Below are 15,026 nucleotides of genomic sequence, written 5' to 3' on the forward strand. Positions count from 1 at the left end.
TAATTCAGACCAGAATGGAAATTGAAGAAATAGAAAACAGAAACAATAGAAGAAATCCATGAAAAGTTGGTTTCTCTGGAAAATTAAAAAAATTAATAAGCCTCTAGCCAGACTGATTAGAAAAAGAAAGAGAGAAGACACAAATTAACATGTCTGGAATGAGAGAGGAGATGTCAATACAGTCTTCAGATGTTAAAAGAAAAGGATGAAAAGGATATTATTAACAACTTTTTGCCAATAAATCTGACAACTTAGACGAAACGGGCAGATTCCTTGAAAGACAGACTGCCAAAGCTCATCCAAGAAGAAACATATATATGCATATCTATTAAAGAAATTGGATTTGTAATTTAAAAATTCCCACAAAAAAAAAACCCCAGGCCCACGTAGCTTCCCTGGTGAATTCTACCAAATATTTAAGGAGGAAAATAATACCAATTCTACATAAACCCTTCCAAAAAACTCAAGAGGTGGAAATACTTCTCAACTTTGTGGGGCCAGCAGTACTCTGTTACCAAAACCAGACACAGATTTTAATAGAAAGGAAAACTTCTCCTACTTTTAAAGTTATATGCTCTCTTTCTATTCTCATTTATCCCACTTTTAAAGTTATATGCTCTCTTTCTATTCTCATTTATCCCACCAAAGAACTTACAAATATTGGGGAAAATATTAACTTTTCTTCCCTTAAAATCAATGTATAGCTGTCAAGCTAGTAAGGAAATTATGAGTCAAAATCTAAGAAAATAAGAGAATCTATTTCCTACTGATGCATCGAAGCTGCTTTTATTCTGAAGGAACTTGTCCATCTGGGCAGATTTTGGCTTTGGTTTTAGCAGTCTCGTGAATGGAGGAATCAGAAGTTGACACCCAGGGCCTGGTCAAGGTGGGGAACCTAACAGAAGACCCCTTCTGCTCTGAAGCAGAGGCACCCTTGGAGTAAAAGAAACCCTGAAATATCTCTACCCCCTCATACATCCAGTGGACTGAAGGGAATATTGCCTTGGCACCGAGAAGAACAGATGTGAATAGAACGGGGGAAGACTCCTCCCTGAGAGATTGTGGCTATGAGCTTACACTCCCCAAGAATTTTAGATCTGGATTTAGATGGTCTAGGGAACGTGGAGCCATGAACTTGGGTAATTTGGTCCTGAAATGGTAGAAGAGGATTTTTCCTCTCTGAAAGAAGGTACATTCATCCTAGACCTTGAAGGATCCTTTTTTATAATATTTGAGGGACAGTAAGTAGTGCACAATAAAGCACGCACATGTACACACAAACACATACGCACACACAGAAGGAACAGATCCCATGAGGAAAACTACAGAAATAAAGCATAGCAGGTATTGAAATTATCAGACAGAGATTATTTTTAAAATCTGGCTTACTTTAATTTAAAGAAATAAAAATCAAACTGAAAATATCTGAGTACTTTTGGGATCTGCGGGAATGGGGGCTGGAGCGGCCCTGCCATGATACCAGCCCCCAGCCTATCACTAGGACTGCCCCTCACCCAGGCGCACCTGCTGCTTGGTGGCAGGAGGGCCGGCGGAGCACCTTGGTCTGCATAGAAACCATCTCAGCCCGGTTTCCAGTCAAGATGGCGCAGTAGTAGGACCACGAGCTCACCGCTTCTAACAACTACAACAAGACCACGACAACTACTAAACACCCATTGGAAATAAAGACTGGAACCAAGCAAAAAAGATCCTCTTCAACTGGAAACATAAAGAGGGAACCACAGCAGGATGGTAGGAGGGGCGTGTTCATGATATAATCGGGCCCTGTGCCCTCCGAGTGGGCAACCCACAAGCTGAAGAATAATTAAGTCACAGGAGTGAGAGTTCTAAGCCCCACATCAGGCTTCTCAGCCTGGGATCCCGGCATTGGGAGGAGACCCCAGCACATCTTGCTTTGGAGGCCAACGGGGTTTAACTCCAGGAGCCCCACGGGAATGGGGGAAACAGAGACTTCTCTCTCTTGGGAAGTGCACACAGAATATTGTGCATGCTGGGGCCAAGGGCAGAGGCAGTGACTTCATAGGAACCTGGGCCAGACCTGTCTGCTGGATTTGGAAGTTCTCCCAGGGAGGTGCGGGGGGTGGCTGTGGCTTACCTTGGGGACAGAAATGCTCGTAGCAGACATTTGGGGAGTGTTCATCTACATAAGATTTCCTGGAGGCAGACATCTTGCTTGGTTCATTACCACCAATTCATGGCCCCACCCAAAAGCTGTAGGCTTAAGTGCTCAGGCCAAATAACATACTGGGTGGGGACACAGCCCCAACCATCAGCAGACTTCCTGAGCCCGCAGCCACCTCTAGGCATGCCCCTACCCGCCAGAGGGCCGGGACCAAACTCTACGCAGCAGTGGGGAGGCACCGACTCCTCCTGCCATGGAATCTGCATATGTGTCTAGTCCAGGCTCATCCACCAAGGTCAGATACCAGAAGTAAGAAAACAACAATACCAAAGCCACAAACACAGGCCAGACTCTACACTGGGACCAGCTGGACTCTGGCCCTTGGGTTACAAGAGAGGAGTATACTGCTGGGATGCATAAGATGTTTCCCACAGAAGGCCACTTCTCCAAGGTTGGGAAACATAACTAATCTACCTAAAAATACAAATAGAAAGTAGACAATGTGAGGCAGAAGAGGGATATCTCTCAGGCCAAGGCACAAGATAAAATCCCAGAAGAAGAAATAAGTGATGAGGAGACAGGCAATCTAGCCAAGAAAGAGTTTAGAGTAATGATGGTGAAGATGTTCAGAGAACTCAGGAGGAGTATAGATACACAGAGGGAAGTTTTTAGCAAAGAGTTAGAAAATATAAAGAATACCCAGAGTTGAAGAATACAATTATTGAAATGAACAACAGACTAGAAGGAACCAAGAATATACTAAATGAGGCAGAAGAATGGATCAGTGAGCTAGAAGACAGATTAGTGGAAATCACTACCACAGAAAAGAAAAAAAAAAAAGAAAATATCTGAATACTTTAAAAAGTGACTGATCAGATTTGAAAAAGAACCAACAGTACTGTACAGAAATGAATACAATATGTGACATTTCAGAATGAGTGAATAAGTATAACATCAAATTAGAAGATATTTTAAAATAAATTATGCAGAATGAAGCATAGATAGACAAAAAAGATAGGAAATATAGATGAAAAGTTAGGAAACGTAGAGACCAGGAAATTTAAGATTCATTTAATCAGAGTTCCAAAAGGAGAAGAAGAAAAGAATGGAACAGAGGCAATACTTGAAGAAATCGTGACCAAGGATGTTCCAGAACGAATGAAGAACCTCACTTCAAATGATTTGGCCATCTCACTATAGCTTTCATGTGTTTGCAGCATGGGCTTTTTCATTTAAAAAATACTGCTTCCTATTGCTCTGAAAATTAGAAGCTTCCCTATGTGTTGCTTATCAGATATGTCAGTTAAAATGACACTTTCATACTTAAGTTGCAACTCTAGCCATCTTAGGCCAATATTATATTCAAAAGACAGGCAAGTTTCAGGGGCTATTCCATAATAAGAAATTAACAGTACTTAACATCTTGATGCTCTATAGATATTTTAGTATAAAAATACTGTAATGGCAAAGTGCAGTGGTGGTATTTACCATTTTCCAGACCAAAATTATTACTGCAATGCTTGTGGTGTGGAACTCTAGAACATCAGCTATCCATTTGTCTGTAGCTTAGAAGGGACACAAATTCGTTTCAGAAGACAGTCTCATCCTCATTTGTAGTACTTTATTTCTTTGGTGCAACTCCAAGTACCAGGTAGAGTCACTTTCTATACAGACAGCTTTCTGCGTGTTTTAGTAGTCACCAGAAAATGTCCATGCTATCCCCTAGCTCTGCTGATTATTTTAACGTAAGGCTCTGTACTTAATTAGTGACAATGAATAGCTCTCAGTGGGTTAATCTTAAATTAGGAGTTGTTCACTATTTTTCAGAAACTCAGATTAAAGACATGCTTAGAAGGACTGCCTAAAGGATTTGTAATTCATCAATTTCTCCAGATGCACTGAAATCTACTTCCAGATTAAGACATATCATATTATAGAATCTTGCCTATGATGACTCAATAAAGAAATTAATTTCTGGTTTGAATTCGAGCATAATTTTGCTTTCCTAAGAAACTGGTTCACTTTTAAAAGGGAAGTAAACAACAATATAATAATAATTGAGGACTTTAGTATACCGCTCTTCACGATGGATAGATCAGAAAGAGAATCAATAAGGAAATAGTGGATTTGAGCAACACTGTAGACTGGGCCCAAGAGACACATGAACAATGTTCCATCCAACAGCAGCAGAATATATTCTTCTTAAGAGCACACAGGTCATTCTACAGGATATGTCATACGTCAGGCCACAGAACAAGACTTAGCAAATTTAAGAAGACTGAAATTACAGCAAATGTCTTTTCCAACCACAATGGTATGAAACTAGAAATCAACAATAGGAGGAAAGCTGGAACATTCACAACCACATAAAAATTAAACAACACACTCCTGAACAACCAACCAATGGATCACAGAAGAAATCAAAAGGGGAATAAAAAATGATGCAAATGATGATGGAAACACAACATATCAAAACTTATGGGATACAACAAAAGAAGTTCTAAGAGGAAAGACGCTTGCAGTGATAAATGCATGCATCAAGAAAAAAAAGACCTCTAATAAACATCCTAACTTTGTTTCTTTCTTTCCCATTTTTAAAAATTGAAGTATAGTTGTTTTACAATGTTGTTATTAGTTTCCAGTGTACAGCATAGTGATTCAGTTATTCACATTATATATACATATTCTTTTTCATTACAGGTTACTACAAGCCATTGAATATTGTGCCATGTGCTATATACAGTAGGACCTTGTTGTTTATAAACACCCCAACTTTAAACCTCAAGAAACTAAAAAAGAACAAACTAAGCCCAAAGTTAGCAAGAGGAAGGAAATAATAAAGATTATCATTTTTGTGAACTCTTTGTCATTTATCTTTCATTATCATGCATAACTGTGACTGTCTATATCATTGAATATTTTGGATATGTGTTATATCTTTATTTGATGAGTAGATGCTGTTCATGTGTACTCAGTCAGCAGATTTATGGGTTATCCTATGTAGTTCTACCTGATTATCACTTACAAATATTATCACTTACAATAATTAGAGAAATATATCTGTCTATTAATATCCAGCACCCTAACACTGCTTTAGGACTTCAACTTAGTCATGGAAACAGGACATATGCATAGTTTGAACTGTTTTTTTTTTTTTTTTTTTTTTTTGACGTTGCCCCTTTGATATATTTGTTACAGACTCATCAAAATGGTCATGGTCATGACAAAATATAAACTCACTTTTGGTGTCTGCACCTCATTCCTTATACTCACTTCATCTCTGAACCTCATCCCATTCCTGATCTTTATTCCAACTGATGTCAGTAATTATACGAGAAAAATCATTTTGTATATTTTGTCAAAATAAAAAAAAGGATATGACTTTCTATTTTAGTCTATACCAAAATGCCCCCTAGTCAAAATGATTGCATCAAACTTTATGTATACAGGTAACTATTAATATAACAAAGGTCAAATCCATTTTAATGGATTTTTATTATATCTCAGCTATGGTTTAGGTATTTGGTGCATGTGAGTTATGGAGAGATACTACCAAATAAGCCCAAATTTGAAAATAAGAAAATTGATATTTGAAAATGAAACTAGTAGAATTCATCCATAATGTAAGTAACCAACTACATATAGAAGTAGTAGGAGAGTTTGTGTATAAATTTATAACTAAGGAGTTTTTGAAAGAAATGAATTGAAGTGAAATTCATTGAACATTATTATGAGCTGGTCCTGTGTTCAGGAGCATCAAAACCCTAAGTAAGATAGAAAGAGAGTAGTCTCAGGAAAGAATGGTTGTATTGCCATGCAGCAATTCAATCCAGCTTAATAGAATCAATTTGACTATATTTTGACTGAAAAGGAAATCCTTTGATAAAGAAGTGTTGTTTTGCAAGGCAACATTCTGTAGTGGTAAAAGAACCCAAAATTGCAATTTTTTAGGATGCTTGCCATTCATTTATTTATCTGTTTATTCATTCATTAAACATTTGTTGATGCTTGGTATAGGTTTTGTGATAATCACTTAAAATGTAAAGACCAATAAGACACAGTTTTCACCCTCAGCAAGCTTACAGTTTAGTAGAAAGCAACAGAGCAACAGACAAGTAAACCAATAATTACAATGTAGGCTGACTATTACTATAACTATTAATAATAACACACTCCATTAGTCAGCTATAGATGGAATGCTGCATAAGAATGAACTGACTTAGAATGGAGGAAACATTTGCAAATTATATATCTGATAAGGGTTTACTATCCAAAATATAAAAAAGAACTCAAATAATTCAATAGCAAAAAATCAAGCAATCCAATTTAAAAATGAACAGAGGATCTGAATAGGCATTTTACCAAAGAAGACATACAGGAGGCAAACAAGTACATGAAAAGAAGCTCAGCATCACTAATCACTAGGGAAATGCAAATCAAACCTACAATGAGATACTACCTTATGCCTTCTAGAATGACTGTTACTGAAAAGATGAGAAATGACAAGTGTTGACCAGAGTGTGGAGAAGAGGGAAACTTTATGCACTGTTGATGGGAATGTACATGTTGCAGCCACTATGGAAAACAGTTGAAAGTTCCTCCAATAATTAAAAATAGAACTACTATATGAACTATATAACAATTCCACTTATGGGTATTAATATTTGAAAGAAATGATATCACTATTTTGAAGAGATATCTGCACCCCCATGTTCATTGCAGCATTATTCACAATTACCAAAGTATGGAAACAACCTAAGGGTCCACTGATGGATGAATGGGTTAAAAAATACATATATATTCACACACATGGGAATATTATTCTGCCTTTAAAAAGGATGAAACTTGCCATATGCAACAATATAGATGGTCCTTGAGGGCATTATGCTGAGTGAACTAAGTCAGAGAAAGACAAATACTGTATGATTTCACTTATATATGGAATCTTAAACAAGCAAACAAACCCCAAACTAAAAACCAAGCTGATAGATACAGAGAACAGGTTGGTGGTTGCCAGAAGTGGCTGGTGGGGGTGGAGACAACGGGGGAGAGAAATGAGTGAAGGGAGTCAAAAGGTACAAGCTTCCAGTTATAAGATAAGTAAGCCACAGGGATGTAATGTACAGCATGGCCACTATAGTTATTAATGCTGTATTGCATATTTGAAAGTTGCTAAGATAGCAAATCTTGAAAGTTTTCATAGCAAGAAAAAATTTTTATAACTGTGTATGAGGACAGATATTAACTAGATTTATTGGGGTGATTATTTCACAATAAATACAAATATCAAAAAGTCATTACATTGTATACTTGAACTAATATATGGTTATATGTCAATTATACCTCAGTAAAAAAAGGAAAAAGAAAGAGTCCAGTGACTCAAAATAGCAAGCTTATTCTCTTGCTCACAGTTCTGTGGATGGATAGGTAAGACTCTGGGCTCCAGGGTCTGAGCTCTACAATGAAGATTCAGTAGAGGGCAGCTCCATGAGTCCCTTGTCTTTGGACCAGTGACTGCTTAAGGTATGTGGTCTGCTCCATGTGTCCACTCTGAGGCCCAGGCTGAATAACCACCAGCCACACTTCTCATCATTGCTTTTCTCTTCATTGGAGCACAGAAGGGCAAACTCAAACACTAAAGCATGTTTCAAGCCTCTGTTTGAATTACAAATGCTGTCATCCCATTGGCCAAAGAAAAACATAAGATTAAGCCTAACACCAATGAAGCAGGAGGGTGTAGTTTGAGCATACAGGAGGAAGTATTTGCTAAACAGTAATCCAACTCACTTACACATATGAAGTGCAGTGGGAGAGAGCAGAAAGGATATTATATCAATCAGAGTTCTTGGTTGTAAACAATAGAAACAGACTCTGGCTTACTTAAACAGAAAAGGAATTTATTAAAGAGCTATTGGTTAGTATATAAAGTCTCTTGGAACGGTTAGTACATAAAGTCTCTTAAAAACCAGTCTCAGAGACCATGCATTCAGGAACAACTTTCAAAATCACACAGAACTAGGCTGGAGAGGAACTAGCACAGACACTCCAGCTCAAACCGTCCACACCACTGTTGCTACAATTTCTGGCACTGTTGTCTCTAGAACTGTTTTAGTTGCCTTCCCTACTGCTACACATTGCCAGAGTTCTGCCAAAAAAAAAAAAAAAAAAAAAATCCATGCTTTTTCATCCCATTAGCTTCTAATTTGTAATCTAAGGGAGATATATCTGATTAGTAGATCCTAGATCATGTGCACATTCTCCAACTACAAGAGAAATGGAAAAGCAAGTAGCTGACATTTTCAGTTTCTGTGGAGGTGGAAGCCTCTGTCCCATAAGAATGGGGAATATCTCAAACATAGGGGACTCAGGTGCTAGGTAGCAAAAAAGGAATGAGAAGTTTTGATTACAAGCTGGCAGATAAGGGCAGAGACAGCAAGGAAGGTTTCCCAGAATAGGTAAGGTTCAAACTAAATCTTAAAGAATAAGTAGGAGTTAGAAAGTTGGAGGTTAGCATGAATAAGGAAAACATGGTATGTTTGAGAATCTGCAAGTGGTTCCACACGGCTCAGCTGCAATGTACAGGAACGGATGCGTATGAAATGGCGGTGAGATTAAGTGAGAGAAAATGGGGATAGATCATGAAAAACCTTGTACGTCATGTTAATAGTTCAGGTTGCTGTGTAGGAAATAGAAACGACTTTAGGTCTTTCTGATAGAAAGGTATTTAATGCAGGAACAAGCAGTATTAGCAGAAGGGCTGGAGGAATCGAAGTCAGGGGGCTGCTGTGATTTCACAGCTGAGATCCAGGGTTCAGGAAGCTGCTGCTGCTGCTGCCACTGATGTTGCCTCAATTGCCTCTCATATGTGGGGCTGGTGAATAGACACGAGAACTTAGCTACTGCAATTGCTGCTAACAGTCATCTCTTCATAACCTTGCTCACCACTAGAAGCTCCAGTAAGAAAAGATGGCTTCTACCTCATAGTTTTCCAAATTTGGTGCAGATGCATCAAGTTGGGAGAACCTACTACACCTAGAACTCTAGTGGCAAGGCATGTGAGGAATACAGTTTTTATCTTTCCATCATCTCCATTAGAAGGAAAGTGGAATAGTGATTCAGGTAGCCAATCCATATTATCTAGCACACCATGTGAAGGAACATGGATTTTATCTTAAGGACTATAAAAAATTGATGTATTTTTAAAGCATGAATGTTACATACTTAGATTTGCTTTTTAGAGAAAGGTTTTTATGACACAGGAAGGAATTAATCTGGGAGTATACAATAGATTTTTCTCACTCAAGTGAGAAAGAATAGAGCAACTAGAAATCAAGAATAGGGAAAGGGTTGGAAAGTAAAGAAGGTAGAATCTTCAAAACTTGGTACAGGGTTGATTGGTTATGGTGGACACTAGAGAAGGAGAAGCTGAGGGTTACTCCTAGGTTGTAGGGTTGGACAACTGGAAGGATGGTGATATGGTTCAACAAAATGGAAAGATAAGGAAAAAGAGAGGGAGCATAATGAATTAAGTTTTAGGAATGTTGATTTTTTTGGTTCCTGTCGGACATCCAAAATGTGATTGTTGAGTGTGTGGTAAGACATATGACTCTGCTGCTTTGAAGATATAAATTCAGGAATCATGAGTATAGAAATAAAAGTCAATGTCCTAGGAAAATTCAGTAACAATGTAACTGTGTAACTAACATTATCTAATCAAACTAATAACCCCCAAATCTCTGAGACTTAAAATATTAAGGTTTATTTCCTACTTAACCTCATGGTCTAGTGTAGACTGATGTGTTTGGTGGAGGAGGTGTTTCTGTTCCATCAGTCATTCAGAAATTCCAGGTTACTTGTACCCAGTACCTCCACATTTTAGGGATTCAAAATACTCCGGTGGGTCCTCTGTACCAACTGATGAACAGAAAGATCTTGGAAGAATCTTAAGTGGTTTTAGAGGCTGGACTAGAAGTGATGTTGGAATACAGCCTTTTAAACTATCTGTAGCAAAGGACCATTTTTTAAAAAAAACTTTTCAATTGTTGCAGACTGTTACTTTTATAAAAGACAGTAAACATGTGAGAATGTGAACAATGGCTCATTAAGAGCATTGCATGGGAATAGAAACAGCAGAACAAGGGAGAAGAGGAAGCCAAGTGTGCCACTCAGGATCCCGTTAGGAGACAGAAGCATACTCGTTATTTTAACAAAGAGAATTTAAAATAAAGAACTGTTTAAGGCAAAAAAGGAACATTAAATATTATGGATGTAGCAACTACAGGATGTGGCGACCACCTCTAGGGCTGAGGGAACAAAGAGAAGATGAATGACTAACACTGTCTCAGTCAGTTGAAGCTTCTATCACACAGATACCACAGACGGGGTGATTTAAACAACATACATTTATTTCTCACAGTTCTGGAGGCCGGGAAGTCAAAGATCAAGGTGTGGCAGATCTGGTATCTGATGAGGACCTGCTTCCTGGCTTGTAGACAGCTTTCTTGTTGTATTGAGAGAGAGAGACAGAGAGACAGAGAGACAGAGGGAAAGTAGAAAAGTGGAAGGGGAGGAGGAGGAGGACGGGAGAGGAGAGAGGCACTCCCCAAAGGCCCTATCTCCAAATACTGTCACACTGGAGATTAGGGTTTCAACATATAAATTTTGGGGAGACACATATATGCAGTTCATAACAAACACTTAGAAGCTTGGAGGAATGGCTCCATGGAGCTGAAATTCAGACCTCTGAGAAAGGGGCACTGCTTAGCTGGTGCTGGAGTCTAATCTTGGAGGAGAGATGCCATAGAGCTGGGAACCAGGAGAGGGTGATAGTGACTGGTGTTGGAGGGGGTGATGATGGCTGGTGTTGCTATCTGCCTGGGGGTACAAGGAGACTAGTTCTACAAGTGTTGGGAAAACTATAAACTGGATACAGCCTTTGCTACTGGAATGAATTTTTGCTGCTAGGACTCATGAAAAGTTGTGGATACCTCATGACAGGAAAATAAAGCAAACAGAAATAAACAGGAAGGGGCAAGGCCCTTCTTCCTCTTCCAGCCCTGCAGTCTCCTTCAGTGTCCTCTGTTGGCAGAACATAACAGGGAGCAGTTGGCAAAGCACAAAATTGGTTTGCAGATGCCCAGCCCCCAGCATCACAAAGCTGAATTAAGAAGGGTGGCTTTGGATCTAGGGTAATAGCTTAACATGCACATAAGCAAGGATACAATTTTAGATAAAAAGCTACAGAGGTAGCTTCAGCCTGATCCTATGGGAGAATTCTGGAGTGTAAATCATGCCTCAGAGCAGTTCCCACCCAAGACAGGGGAATTAAGGCTTTCACACTCCTGCATTTTTATCAGCCCTTGGTTAAGATCTGGCCCCGAGGGACATTTACCAGGGTAATTTCCCAGGTACTTCCAGTCTCTGCAAAGGCAGGCAAAGTAGCTCCAGTGGCCCAAGCACAGTCCTCTGAAAAAGAGCTGCAGATCTTGGCTGCTGGATGTAAAAGTGCAATGAAACTTGGGGCAAAGTGAGCACCCCCCAAAAGATGGATAGATATCCAAGAGTAATTGCAGAAGCACCAACAATATTCCCTCTAGAGACATAGTTCTAAAAGCTCCATTATTTTTCTGCTTTCTTGAGCAAATCTCTCTTTCTCTCAATTTAAATGCTGTTGCTTAGAAGAGATGCTGGTTAAAGGGTACAAGTTTTCAATTATAAGATGAGTAAGTTCTGGAGATCTAATGTTCAGCATAATACTGTATTCTATATTTGAAATTTTCTAAGAGAGTAGATTTTAAGCTTTCTCACCCTCTCTGCCCCTCACCCCACCCCCTACACATGAAGTAACTATGTGAGGTCATGGATGTGTTAATTAACCTGATTGCGGTAATCATTTCACAATGGATATGTATATCAAATCATCACGTTGTACATTTTCAGTATATATAATTTTGTCAATTATATCTCCATGAAGCTGGAGATAAAAAATAATGGCTGCTACTTTGAGGCTATCTGAAACAAGAGGTGCTATCTGAAAGTAAACATGTGTAATCTGATCTTTTCCTAAGGGCTGAGTCATTTTGTTCAAATCCTACTGTGGTGTCCTTGCTCAAAGCTTTTAAAATCATATCTCTTTCTCTTTGGAATGTGGAAGTATTGTGTTTTCAAACCCTCCAAGGCCCCCCAATGCTGGACTCTCTCTATTCCCTTTCATTTCTGTTTGTAAACTGGTTAATTCTCTTCTACACTAATCTCTTTCTGGTAATACCCTACTAATCACTTCAAAAATCACCAACATCCACTGTTAATATTGCTTTCTGAACTCTTCCCTTGGAGCTACAAATTATGTGTTTGTTCTCATCTGCTTTCTAAAGTATTGTAGGCAGCAGTTTAGCCACTGCCTGATACAAATCTAGAGCTGTTTAGCCTACTACATGTTTCATTAATTCCTACATGACTCTCTAAATTCATGCCACGTATTTTAGATTTTTTGTCATAATAGGCTACCATTTCTATTATTAATCAGGGTAGGTAATTGTTACTGTTATAACAAACAACCCTCAAATCCTAACCCAATAAGCTTATGTTTTTCTCTAATCTGTACAATGAGGATCAGTGAATGAATGTTTCCTGTGCAATTATTAAAAGACCCAGGATCCTTCCACCTACTGTTGCTGCCATTCCTTAGCTCCTCAGAGTTTTCTGTATCTGGCTGACCAATGTTGAAAAACAAAAAGGAGCTATAAATTACTGGAGGTTTCAAGGGTCAGGCTTGATTAGGCAATCAATGCTTCTGTCTATATTCCACTGGCCAAAAACAGTCACATGGCATGATGTAGAAGTAAGGGAGCCAGGAAATGTGGATTTCCTGGGTACACAAGAGGAAAACAATATGGTGAATATTTATCATTGTCTCTGCAGTTAGGATGCTTTCAGTTGCAGGTAACAGAAAACCAAACTCAAATTGGCTTTGTCAGGGAAGAAAAACTTTTTTTCTACCCTCTTAGATTTAGTTTTGGGGGGCCTGCAAATTAAACTGACAAAAGACAGGTTAGCAAGGGAAAAGACAGATTTTACTCACAAATTATGTAGGGGAGTTCACAAAAAAAAATGTCACTCAAAGTGGTGGTAAGAATTTGGGGCATATATACTATTTTAATAGATGAAGGGGAGGGGGAGAAAGGCACTCATGTGAAAACAAATGACTTCTTACAAGCAGGGCAGAGGAGAGAGGGCATTTATGGGAAAACAAATGACTTTTAGGAAAGATAAATGGGCCAAGAGAAGAGGGGAGATGTGATAGTTTTGCGAAGATGTCTGTTTAGGTGTGGTAACAATTCTCATAGTCTGTAGTGATAAGACAATCTTCCCTGGTTGCTCCCTGGGAGGAGATTTATGACAATTGAGTTCTTTTGGGAGGCTCTGCTTTGAGGCAAATAAAGGACTTCAGGAACTCAAATGCCTTTGGCTAAAAATAATTTTTAAGCTACAGTGGCTTATTCTAGACTCCTTCAACTTAAACAGAAAAGGGAGTTTACTAGCTCATATAACAGAAAAGTCTAGCAGTAGCATGGGGTTCAGGTTGGGTTTGATTTGGAGGTTTATGATGCTCTCAGGGTTTTACTTCCTTTTCTTATGATTGATTCATCCAGCCCTTCTTCATCCATGTTAGTTTTATTCTCAGTTGGCTCTCAGTAGCACACACACGAAAAAGGTGGTAACTCTTCCAGTATTCACACTGTAATACCATATCATCCAGAGAAAGAAAGAACCTCTCTTCTGCCCAAACAAAAATCCTGGTCTTCACTCTGATTGGTTTCTGAAACATAAACTGGTTCAAAGGGAGATGAGGGTAATTCTGATAGTTTTATGCTGGTTGGATTATTCTTGGAGTTTGAGAGGGAGGTGGTGGTTCAGCCAAATGTTGGTGAACACAATAGACTTGTGGAATAGAATCTGGAAAATCACCTACATCCATTTCAGTTAGGGAAGGGTGGCACATGATCTCACTTAAGGAGAATGAGTACTGTGATGATTCTTAGTCTGTACAGATTACAAAGGGGCAGAAAATACAACGTCAGGAAGAGAAGCACTTAAAAAATGATGGGAAATTGTGGACAGTATGTCAAAAGAATCAAGGCAGTTGTGTTTTAGAAGCCAAAGGAGGAGTTTTGAGGATGGAGTAGTCAAATAAATTATCCAATTTATTTTCTCTGTGTTGATTTCATACTCACCAGACATCCTTCAAAATTTGGCCTCTTGTGTAAATGTTCCTTTTGAGTGAAAATGTGTACAGAATTTTCTGGTCTTCGTGGCAGTTATGTTTTTCATGGTGTGGGGTGGGGGGAGAGAATAAATTGGTTTTTTGGTTTATATATCAGTTTCTAGTAAGTTTGGTTGGTATGAATCATCCCAATGGATTTAAATTAGCTCTGGGGGCTAACAACTCTGTCTCTGCAAACTGAGGACCAGACTGTAGAATATAGAGTGAAATCTTAAGTTCACTTTCATACTGTAACGTGCTTTGCTAGCCATTAGGAACTATATTTGAAATACAGTTGACTTTAGAATGCTCCAAGATTTTTGAACTTCTAGCTTTCCATGTTTGTTATTTTGATTATTCTTTGTCTTTTCCTATAAAGCTTATTTTCAGCGCCAACAAAAAAGGGAAAGCTGGCTACTTTCCCTGGCCCATCTGGGAGAAGAGAAGGTCATGGTCATCTGTAGACATTCCAGGTTTCTAGAGCTAATTCAAGTGGCCTTTGGGGAAGATTGATCTGGGAGTGGTAATTAATAAGGAAACAACTGTAATGATAAACCCTGGAAAAGCTGGGGGCAGTCTGGTTGAGAAAAAAGAAACTAATTAAAATAGGCAGGAATAATT

The 15,026-nt window shown here is 38.7% G+C and overlaps 1 protein-coding gene across 1 annotated transcript in view; it reads left to right on the plus strand.

The window, feature by feature from the left end:
* Nucleotides 1–15,026, plus strand: part of ZNF280D (zinc finger protein 280D) — a 146,507-nt gene that overhangs the window by 23,134 nt on the left and 108,347 nt on the right. The window lies entirely within an intron of this gene.

Source organism: Camelus dromedarius, chromosome 5, assembly GCF_036321535.1.
Source record: "Camelus dromedarius isolate mCamDro1 chromosome 5, mCamDro1.pat, whole genome shotgun sequence".
Lineage (NCBI taxonomy): Eukaryota > Metazoa > Chordata > Mammalia > Artiodactyla > Camelidae > Camelus > Camelus dromedarius.